The sequence below is a fragment of the Anabrus simplex genome, chromosome 7 (genome assembly GCF_040414725.1).
Source record: "Anabrus simplex isolate iqAnaSimp1 chromosome 7, ASM4041472v1, whole genome shotgun sequence".
Lineage (NCBI taxonomy): Eukaryota > Metazoa > Arthropoda > Insecta > Orthoptera > Tettigoniidae > Anabrus > Anabrus simplex.
The window spans coordinates 120,213,900-120,224,462 of NC_090271.1; positions in this window are offsets into that span (position 1 = coordinate 120,213,900).

The following is a 10,563-nucleotide window of genomic DNA, read 5'->3' on the forward strand; positions in this document are numbered from 1 at the left end:
TGCAGTAATATTTACTACCAAGCGGGTTTACAACTCCGAGCCTTTACTGTTCGATACTTATGAAATTCCCATACGTTCGCACCATAAATATCTTGGCATTATCCTTGACCGTAAATTACAATTTTCCCAACATATACAACACCTACGCAACTGTACTATCACGTATATTAACCTCCTAAAATCCATTACACGTCGTTCGTGGGGAGCTGATCCTGCTACAGCAAAATTAGTCTACTGCTCCACCATCCGTGCTCGTTTCGACTACTGCGCACATATAATTGATCTTGCATCACCATCTGCCCTTCAATCCCTCAACACAATTCAAAACCAAGCACTACGAGTTTGTTTTGGTGCGTTGTCTACCACGCCTACTAATGCCTTATTAGTTGAAACTGGTGACCCTCCTCTTCTCCTTCGACGCAGATTTCTAGCATCTAAGTATCTCCTCAACCGACTTCTCGTGCTCTCCAATAACCTTCTCCCCAAAATACAATTACTCGCTCAATCATTCTCAACACCTATCACCCCTCCTTGTCGAGCCCCTGCCTTAATTTGGGCATTCGAGTCTGCCTCCCCTTTTAAATCTACTATTATTCGTAGTCATGTGCTACCATACTATTCTGTGGCATACGACGTGATTCAATATACTCCTACTATTATTCATTCTAAAGAATCTTCTTTTGCTATGCTCCCTTACCGGCTTTCATTTTTTCCTCTACATTCTAAAAAAGTTCGCATTTCATCCACTAATGCCTGTCCCAATTTTTATACTGATGGATCAAAAAATTCTTGTGGTGTCGGCGCTGCTTTTTATTACGAACAGACTCAGTATGCTGAATTGTTTCACTTATCGTCCCACTTTTCTATTTTTTCGGCTGAACTCCTTGCCATACGACAAACATTACTGTACATCAAACATTCATCCATACAATCTGCTAATATATTCACTGACTCTCTCTCCGTGCTCCAAACACTAAAATCTAACAAGTTTACGCTGAACTGGTATGTTTATAATGTCAAACACATCCTCTTCAATTCACACCAATCAGGTATCCAAATAACCCTCATTTGGATACCTGCACATAAGAACATACCAGGCAATGAACGAGCCGATCGCTTAGCGAAAGAGGCTTCCCTCTTATCTACAACCCCAGCTACATTTTCTGTTCCAGCCACAGATTTCATATCTCTCCTCAAATCACAACAACGACAACTATGGCAAGACACATGGACAACATCTGCATGTCAGAAGGGCAAATTCTATCATAGTCTCCAACCCATACTACCTACTACTTTCTGGTATCAACACGCCACCTACACTCGTCGTCATATCATCAATATCATACGTCTTCGCTTTAATCATTCCCTTACACCTCTCTATAAATTTCGATTTCGCTTACAACCGCATCCCCTATGCCATTGTGGATCTGTAGATGCTGATATCAATCATCTCTTTTTTCAATGCCCATTGTACAACTCTCCTCGCCGCTGCCTGTACTCCAACTTAATACAATACAATTATCCACTCCCCTCGTCAATTGCATGTCTCGTCTACAAGCCCTCTCCCACAATCATACGTATCTTAAATCAGTTCTTAGATCACTCTAATTTACAACTCTAACCCCACTTTCCCACAATACATTGACACTACTTACATATTTCATCATATTCTCATTTGCCTCCCGCCCTCCCTAACGCTTCCTCTTCAAACAAGACACATAGCTACCGTTTATTCTCATCTCCCCCTCCACCGATCGCGTGTACATTTTCATATCAACACACTGTCGCCCCTCTTCATCTTTTGTTTACGATTTCACTGACACTTTGCCCCCTCTACATCCCCCCATATACGTTGCTCAGATATTTCTTTCCATCTGTCCAAAGTCCTACACTCTCACATATATCCACCCCTCCGTCGTTCCCCTGCCCTCTCCTGCTTGTCCCTTATATGTTGGCCCGGTGTGTATGTTTTGTAGAAGTCGCTGAGACGGCCACTCTAGCGTGAAGATTAGTATACCTTGTGTCCCTGTGCTTTTCCTATATCTCCTAGTCTTGTATACGTATTTCCTCACTCTCAATTGTCTAGGTGATACGTCTTTTCCTGAACTACTTTGAAGTGCTTTGAACCCATATTGTGAGTCTGCTGCATGGTCTACTTCCCTCAATCTTCAAGTACTTCGTACTCAGAAAACATTGTCAACTGCATTGGTGTACTACTTTATTGAAATTGTGTGCGTGTGTAGAACTAGTACAAATATAATACAGTATTGTGTCTGGGTGAAATAACGAGCCCAAATCAACTTCACGAACAGAACAGAACAGAACAAACAGCAAGTTATAAGTACACCAGTAGGGTGTATTTGCCTGTGATACTGATATACATCCGAGTGTCTCCTGGTCAATGGACTAGCACTCTTCTTAGACGGCTGATTCTCTCACACCAGAAGCGGAACTAATCAATCTTAAAACGTGTTTTAAGAAACAGCTCTTTTCAGAGCCATCCATCACAATAATATCCATAAATATTGAAGGCTTGTCAGCTGCCAAAGAAGAACCCTTTAAAAAACTATGCCAAGATCAGAAATGTGACGTCTTATGCATTCAAGGAACGCATAGGGATGAACATCAGAAACGACCAAAGATTTCAGGCATGATTTTAGTTGCAGAAAGGCCACATGCGAAATATGGCAATGCTGTAGGCCTATTTGTAACGCCAGGTCCCCAGATCAGCAGTACTCATTATAGTGAAGATAACGACATCAAAATAATGGAGCTAAGCAACATGACCATTACATCTGTGTACAAGCCTCCAATTGAAAAGTTATCTTTCTCGCCACTAGCAAAGTTGGTAAACAAGCAAAGTCAATAGTAATCGGTGACTTTAAAACCGTAGTCACATCTGGGGATATGCTCAAGAAGAGGAGAATGGACAGATCGTCATCTGATGAGCTGAAACTCAGGAGCTTTCCCTTATTCATGACAGTAAGCTCCCCTCCTCCTTCAGCAGTGGAATATGGCACCGAGAGTATAACCCAGATCTTCTCTTTGTGAGCAGCTGCTTTGTACAGCAATGCTCTAAAGAAATGGGCTCACCAATCCCAAGAACACAACACCGGCAACTAATATGTCACCTCATCTCATCCATAAGAGCACACGAAGTTCGGTTCAGACGGAGATATAACTTTTGAAAGCCTGAGTGGAGAATGTTTTCCAGTATGTTGGATGACAGTATAAAAACCGTCTCTCCTATACCCGAAGATTATGACAAATTCACTGATATCGTGAAATTCCGTTCATGGGCATCGATTCCCAGATGTTGCAGGACACGCTACCTTCAAAGTATAACTCGTGAAACAACCGACCTGCTTCACGAAGAAGACTCATTTAGTAAGCAAACTATTCAGGCAGCATGAAGTGTTCTTTCCGCTATCTCACAGGCAAAGCAGGAGACGTGAATGAAGTTGATGTCTGAAGTCTATATGGGTAGGAGCAGTCATGAAGCTTGGAGACTTTTAAGACGGTTGAGCAATGATCCTACTCAAGCTAACACACATGCCAATGTAAGTGCAGATCAAGTAGCACACGAAATTTTGCTTGATGGAAAACCAAAACTTTCCACAAAAATAGGGAAGAATCCTATCGTCAGACAACCAGACGAGCACAACGAGTTATCTAAGCATTTCACACTGACTGAAATGGGATTAGCTCCCAGTAAGTGTAAGATTGGGAAGTCAGCAGGACTTGACGACATTCGAATGGAACAAATTAAGAACTTTGGTCCTACTGTGAAGTGCTGGTTGGTAGAACTCATGAACAACTGCGTTCAGTCTTCCATGATACCTAAAATATGGAGGAAGGCTAGGGTCAAAGCCATTCTAAAACCAGGCAAAGATAAAAAAATTACTCTAGAAGCTACAGACCAATCTCCTCATTGTGTCATCTTTTTAAGATTCTATAGAGACTTATCCTCAATAGGTTGACTAATAAAATCGAGGCACTACTGATTCCACAGCAAGCTTGTTTCAGGAGAGGGAAAAGCTGAACATCACACATGTGCAGCTTAAGTCAACATATATAAGATGGTTTTGAACGCCTAAAAATCACAGGAGCTGCATTTATAGATCTTTCGGCAGCATATGATATTCACCGAATTCTCATAGAAAAGGTATATATAATGACAAAGGACTTTCATCTGACTTGTGTCATTAGAAACCTACTTCAAAAACGAAGTTCCTTCGTTGAGTTCCAGGGAAAAAGAACAAGGTGGAGGATACAGAAGAACAGACTACCCCAGGGAAGCGTGTTGGCACCAATGGTTTTCAATATTTAAACCAATGACTAGCCTCTTCCCGCCGGGACGAATAGTTTCACGTATGCTGATCATTGTGTCATCATTTCTAAGGGAGATAACTTTGAGACGATTGATCAAACATTTCCCAAAGCTCTACACACTCTTGCTGGCTATTACAAAAAGAATAAACCAACACCAGACCCAACTAAGAAGCAAACCTATGTTTTCCATCTAAACAACAGAGAAGCTCCCCGAAATAACAAGGTCACTTGGCAAGGCATAGCATTACAACACTGTCCTACCCCCGAAGTACCTCGGAGTCACTCTGGATCGTGCCTTAACCTACAGAAAACATGTTTGAACATCAAGCAGAAAGTGGTTGCTAGAAAGAATATTGTTCGGAGGCGAAGCTTTATCTGACACTGTAATAACTAAGAGGGGAATTCCTCAAGGCAGTATTATTGGACCTTTATGTTTTCTTATATATATATGATATGAGTAAAGGAGTGGATTCAGACGTAAGGCTTTTTGCGGATGATGTTATCCTGTATAGAGTAATAAATAAGTTACAAGATTGTGAGCAACTTCAAAATGACCTCGATAGTGTTGTGAGATAGACAGTAGGCAATGGTATGATGCGTTGATGGGGTGAAAGTTCCTTCAGGGGATGATTTTAAGTACCTAGGTGTTAATATTAGAAAAGACCTTCATTGGGGTAATCACATAAATATGATTGTTAATAAAGGGTACAGTTCTCTGCTCATGGTTATGAGAGTATTTAGGGGTTGTTGTAAGGATGTAAAGGAGAGGGCATATAAGTCTCTGATAAGACCCCAAATAGAGTACGGTTCCAGTGTATGGGACCCTCACCAGAATTACTTGATTCAAGAACTGGAAAAAATCCAAAGAAAAGCAGCTCGATTTGTTCTGGGTGATTTCCGACAAAAGAGTAGCGTTACAAAAATGTTGCAAAGTTTGGGCTGGGAAGAAATGGGAGAAAGGAGACGAGCTGCTCGACTGAATGGTATGATTCGAGCTGTCAGCGGAGAAATGGCGTGGAATGACATTAGTAGACGAATAAGTTTGAGTGGCGTCTTTAAAAGTAGGAAAGATCACAACATGAATGTAAAGTTAGAATACAAGTGGACAAATTTCGGCAAATATTAATTTATAGGAAAGGGGGATAGGGATTGGAATAACTTACCTTGGGAGAGGTTCAACAAATGTTCAGTGTCATTGTAATAATTTAAAAAAAGGCTAGGAAAACAACAGAGAGGGAATCTGCCACCTGCGCGACTGCCCTAAATGCAAATCAGGGTGGATTGATTGATTGATTGATTTATTGATTGATTGATTGATTGATTGATTGATTGATTGATTGATTGATTGATTGATTGATTGATTGATTGATTGATTGATTGATTGATTGATTGATTGATTGATTGATTGAGCTAACTGGAACATCTTGGTGAGCACAACCACACACAGTGAGGATATCTGCCCTTTCGCTCTGCTATTCCGCAGCTAAATACGCATGCCTGGGGTAGTAAGAAAAAGCTTGCCATGACAAAGTAGTTGATGTAGCACTCAACGAGACCTGCCGTATTATTACTGGAGACTTACACTTTTGGAAAAGTGTATTGCATTGCAGGGATAGCACCTCCCGATATCCGCCGTGAAGTGGCAGCTTAGAAAGAAAAGATAAAGGCGTTGACATCTGAAGCCCTCCCTTTGTTTGGATATGAGCCACCACGCCAGCTCCTTAAGTCAAGGAAAAGCTTATTGAGAGTAACGGAAACACTTGCAGGAACAGCGAAGCAAGCAAGAATTCAAGAATGGCGCGCCAAGAGTCCACATACGAGTATCACTCAATGGATGACCTCAAAAGAGGAACTCCCTCCTGGCCATGTTACAGATTGGGTGAATTGGAGAGCGATGAATAGACTGCGGTCTGGTGTTACGCGGTGCAGGGTCAACCAGAAAAAATGGGGTTTCGAAGTGGACAGTACTTGTGTGTATGTGGAGAAGAGCAGAACATAGCCCATTTGCTGCAATGTAGTTCATGCCCATGCAGTTGCACAACAGAAGACCTGGTTAAAACGAAGCCAAATGCACTTGATGTCGCAAGGTTCGGGTTCACACAGTTTAATGTGGCTCTTCGTCACTGAAGAATTGATATTATGTTTTACGTTTTATGTTCTTTCCTCATACTTACTTTAAAACTTATGTGTGCTTCTGACACGATATAAATAAAAAAAATTCATTGTAAATACATAATCAAGAAAATTGCAGACTATATTACACAAAACCAAAGAAATCTTTTTCCTTCTCTTAACATTAACACAACATACCTATTAGCACATTATTCACCCTTCACCCAAATATTGCAGTCATTCATTCATTCATTCATTCATTCATTCATTCATTCATTCATTCATTCATTCATTATTTATTTACCATAAACCTTTACAGTAGCTATGGAAGGCCAGGGGAAAAGGACAAGCCCCCTACACGTAGTGTCCCCTGACCTTTGAAATAATTACCTAAATCCTAAAGTAGAACAGTCATATACACTATTTACAGGTAAAGTAACAAAGTATAGCCTAATATATACATATTTCTCATTTATACAACCTTTCACTCCCTCGTTCATTCTTCCACATATTTGCATGCATTTTCTCACCGTATGTGCTTCCTAACATAACATTTAACTATATTTACATCTCTACATTTTATGTTGGCGGCTAGATCGTTCCAAAGCCGCGCTGAACGAGCAAAGAAACCTAGTTTGTAGGACTCAGTTCGCGCAAAGGGGGGTATAAGATACACCCCTTTGCCTCTACGGACGGAGCTGTAAGATAAGGAGAGTCGAGGGAATGGTGAAAGGTGAATAGCCCCTGTGAGGGACTTGTGTAAGAAGGTGATGTCGCTTTGTTTACACAAGGAGGCGATTGACGGGAGGGAAGACGGGCAGCTGCTCTTTTTAATTAGTCGTTCAGCGCGACGTTGGATTTCTTCTAGTTTGTGAAGGTTAGCTGCAGTGGTTAGGGTGCCAAGCAGGTAGACCATACGTTAGTATAGGTCTCACTAGTGTCAGGTAAGCTGTCCGTATAGCATTCGACTTGCACCCACGGAGGCTTCTGTGCATAAAACCGAGCACCCTGGCAGCTTTGCATCTCACTTCCTCTGTTTATGCGTTCCATTTTAGTTGTTCAGAAATGGTTATTCCTAACAAATGCATAGTTTTAACTCGCTCAATATGTACATTATTAATGTTATATATACATTCTACTGGGTGTCGAGACCTACTTAACCTAATGTATTTACATTTGCCAGCATTAATGCTGAGACCGTTGACGTAACACCACACCGCTATAGTGTCCAAGTCCGACTGAAACTTCAGACAATCATCTGCACATAGTATATCCCTGTACATTACAGTGTCATCAGCATACTAAGCTATGGTTGAGGTCACACATTTAGGTAAATCAGAGACAAATGCATTAAATAATAAAGGTCCGAGGACGGTGCCTTGACATACTCCTGAGGTTACTTTAACGGTCAATGATCGAACTCCATCAAACACAACACGTTGTGTTCGACCCTCGAGAAATGACCGCAACCATGCCAGTACACTTCTCCTAACATTCATCTGTCTTAATTTTAACAAAAGTCGTTCATGAGGGATTTGATTAAAAGCTTTAGCCAAGTCCAAAGCCACGCAGTCAACCTGAACAATTTTAGATTTCTCCAGAGAGAACTGCCACTCATCAATAACCTTTGTTAATAAAGTATTACAGGATCTTCCTGGAAGAAAACCGTGCTGGCTTTCACTTAGCAGATTACCTTCCCGGAAGTATTCCCTATATTAGAGGCTACCAGTCGTTCCATACATTTACATACGCGGGATGTGAGAGACACTGGCCGATAGATGTCAATGAGTGCTTTGCCCCCTTTCTTGAAAATCGGAACTACATCAGCACACTTCCAATCTTGGGGTAGTGATCCACTGTGAAGCGACAGGTTGAATAGTTCGCAGAGAGATGGTGCCAGTGACTCAGCGCAGTCACGGAGTATACGGCTGGGTATTTCATCAGGGCCGATCGCCGCATGGGGTCGAATCCTCTTCAAACTTGCTAGAACCTCAAGTTCCGAGAAGTAGAGGCTGGTGAGAGGGAGGGGTGGTACGGGTGTGTTGTTTATATAAGGTTCGTTCCAACACGAGTCCCTGACCGTCCGACGCATGCGCAGTTGAGAGAAAGCGTTCCAACACACAGCAAACCAGTCCCGGACTGATGCATGTACTCAAATGCGGCGTTCCAACATACCACAAACTGTAGTTACTGACCGCCAGAACTCGTCCGAGGCCTGTGGCATGGACCGGTAGTACGGACATGCGCAATGGAATACATGCGCGAGAAAGGAAACTCACTGGACAGACCACGTGCGTTTCCACTCCTGTTCTGTTCCTTGTTCTTCTCCCATGTGGTTTGTTAACATTGCCATAACCTCTAAGCGGTAATAGTTATTTCTAAATCTGTTAATGAATTCTGTTAAGGTACTTGTGAATTGAGGAGTAGAAATAATAAATTAGTAAATAACGAATTAATAAATACGCAATAAAAATGGAAAAGTATGGGGATTTCGTTGAATCTTCATCCAGTGGAAATTAGTTGGATATGCAGTTATCCGCGCCAAGGAAGCGAGAAAATTATTTGCGTAAGTTTTATTGTTGCTAGTGGAATTCTCGAGGTACTTTCTAATAGCGTCATTCTGATTTCACCGTCCAAACTCAGTAGCGATTATTATAGTTGTTTTTTCTAATGGTAGAAAATGACAGGGTCACGGCCACATAAAAGTTAATTACCGTAAAACTTGTAGGTAATCCTGGTACATCAAAACGGAAACATGCTTACCACTTGTTCCACTGCTTTCCTCTCACCCTAGTGGGACCTGGGAGCGAACTGTGTTGTACATGTTGTGGAGGGATGTATTTGCTTTACGTGTTTCTCCATTGGTTGGTTGGTAGGTTGGTTGGTTGGTTGGTTGGTTGGCAGTAAGTTGTGTGTCATGTATTGAGACGAATACGAACACCAAGTTTCCGCGTTCATGGAATTAATTGGACCTGGCCAGGAATTGGACCCGCGACTGCTATGAAACGAAGGTTGTGACAATGGCCTTTGATAATAGTGAATTATGATGATAAATAATAAAGAACGTACAAGTGTATTTATTTTTATACCGAGCGAGTTGGGCACGCAGCTGTGAGCTTGCATTCAGGAGATAGCGAGTTCGAACTCCACTGTCGGCAGCCATGAAGATGGTTTTCTGTGATTTCCTCATTTTTACACCAGGCAAATGCTGGGGCTGTACCTTAATTAAGGCAACCGAAACTTCCTTCCCACTCCTAGCCCTTTCCTATCCCATCGTTGCCATGAACTATCTGTATCGATGCGACGTAAAGTAGCCTGTAAATTTATTTTTACGCTTGTAGTTTGGGATTTACTGTGCCTAACGAAAATGTGACAATATCAGCAGTTCCCTTACACAGCATTTTCTGCCGAATATTGGGAACTGAAAACGTTTATTTTCTTCCTTACACCCTCAACCATAATCTCCTTTAATATCATTATCTCGCTATATTTCCTTAATCGCAAATATTTAGATATGTACAAACATTTTTGTTTCATCCAAATTCTTATATCAAAGACTATAACATTTCTTTGAACCAATTTACTTACATCATAGTTCCTTAACGGTGAAATACAGGCCTAAGGCTTCGAGGCAGATATCCCTCCCTAACCAATTAAAACGAATATAAACCATGTGTGTGTATTTCATTCTTTATTCATTTTTAAAATACTTGTTGCACCATGTTCTATACGTATATTGAATTTCATCAGTATTTCAGTAATTTACCTTTCCTTTTTCTCACGAATCTACAAACTAAACAGGGCAAGGTAATACGCGCCATACTCTTTGTTTACACGTCAGATTGCTGTCCAGGAAGCGTTCCAACACGATCAAGTTCGGGACCAGCCGCTGACCAATCCCAAACCGGCGCATGCGCACAGGGCGATGCATGAACCCGCCGGTGACCGTCAGAAACTCGTGTGTTGGAACGAACCTATACATGTCCCCAGCTGATTGTGCCTGGGAGAAATTCTCTTTAAATTTGTCACTGAAGGCTGAGGCAATGTCTGCGGGCGTGGAGATGGATTTCCCGTTAGCTTGAAGGGAGCTTGGTGCAGCGCTGCCACCGTTCCTTTTTA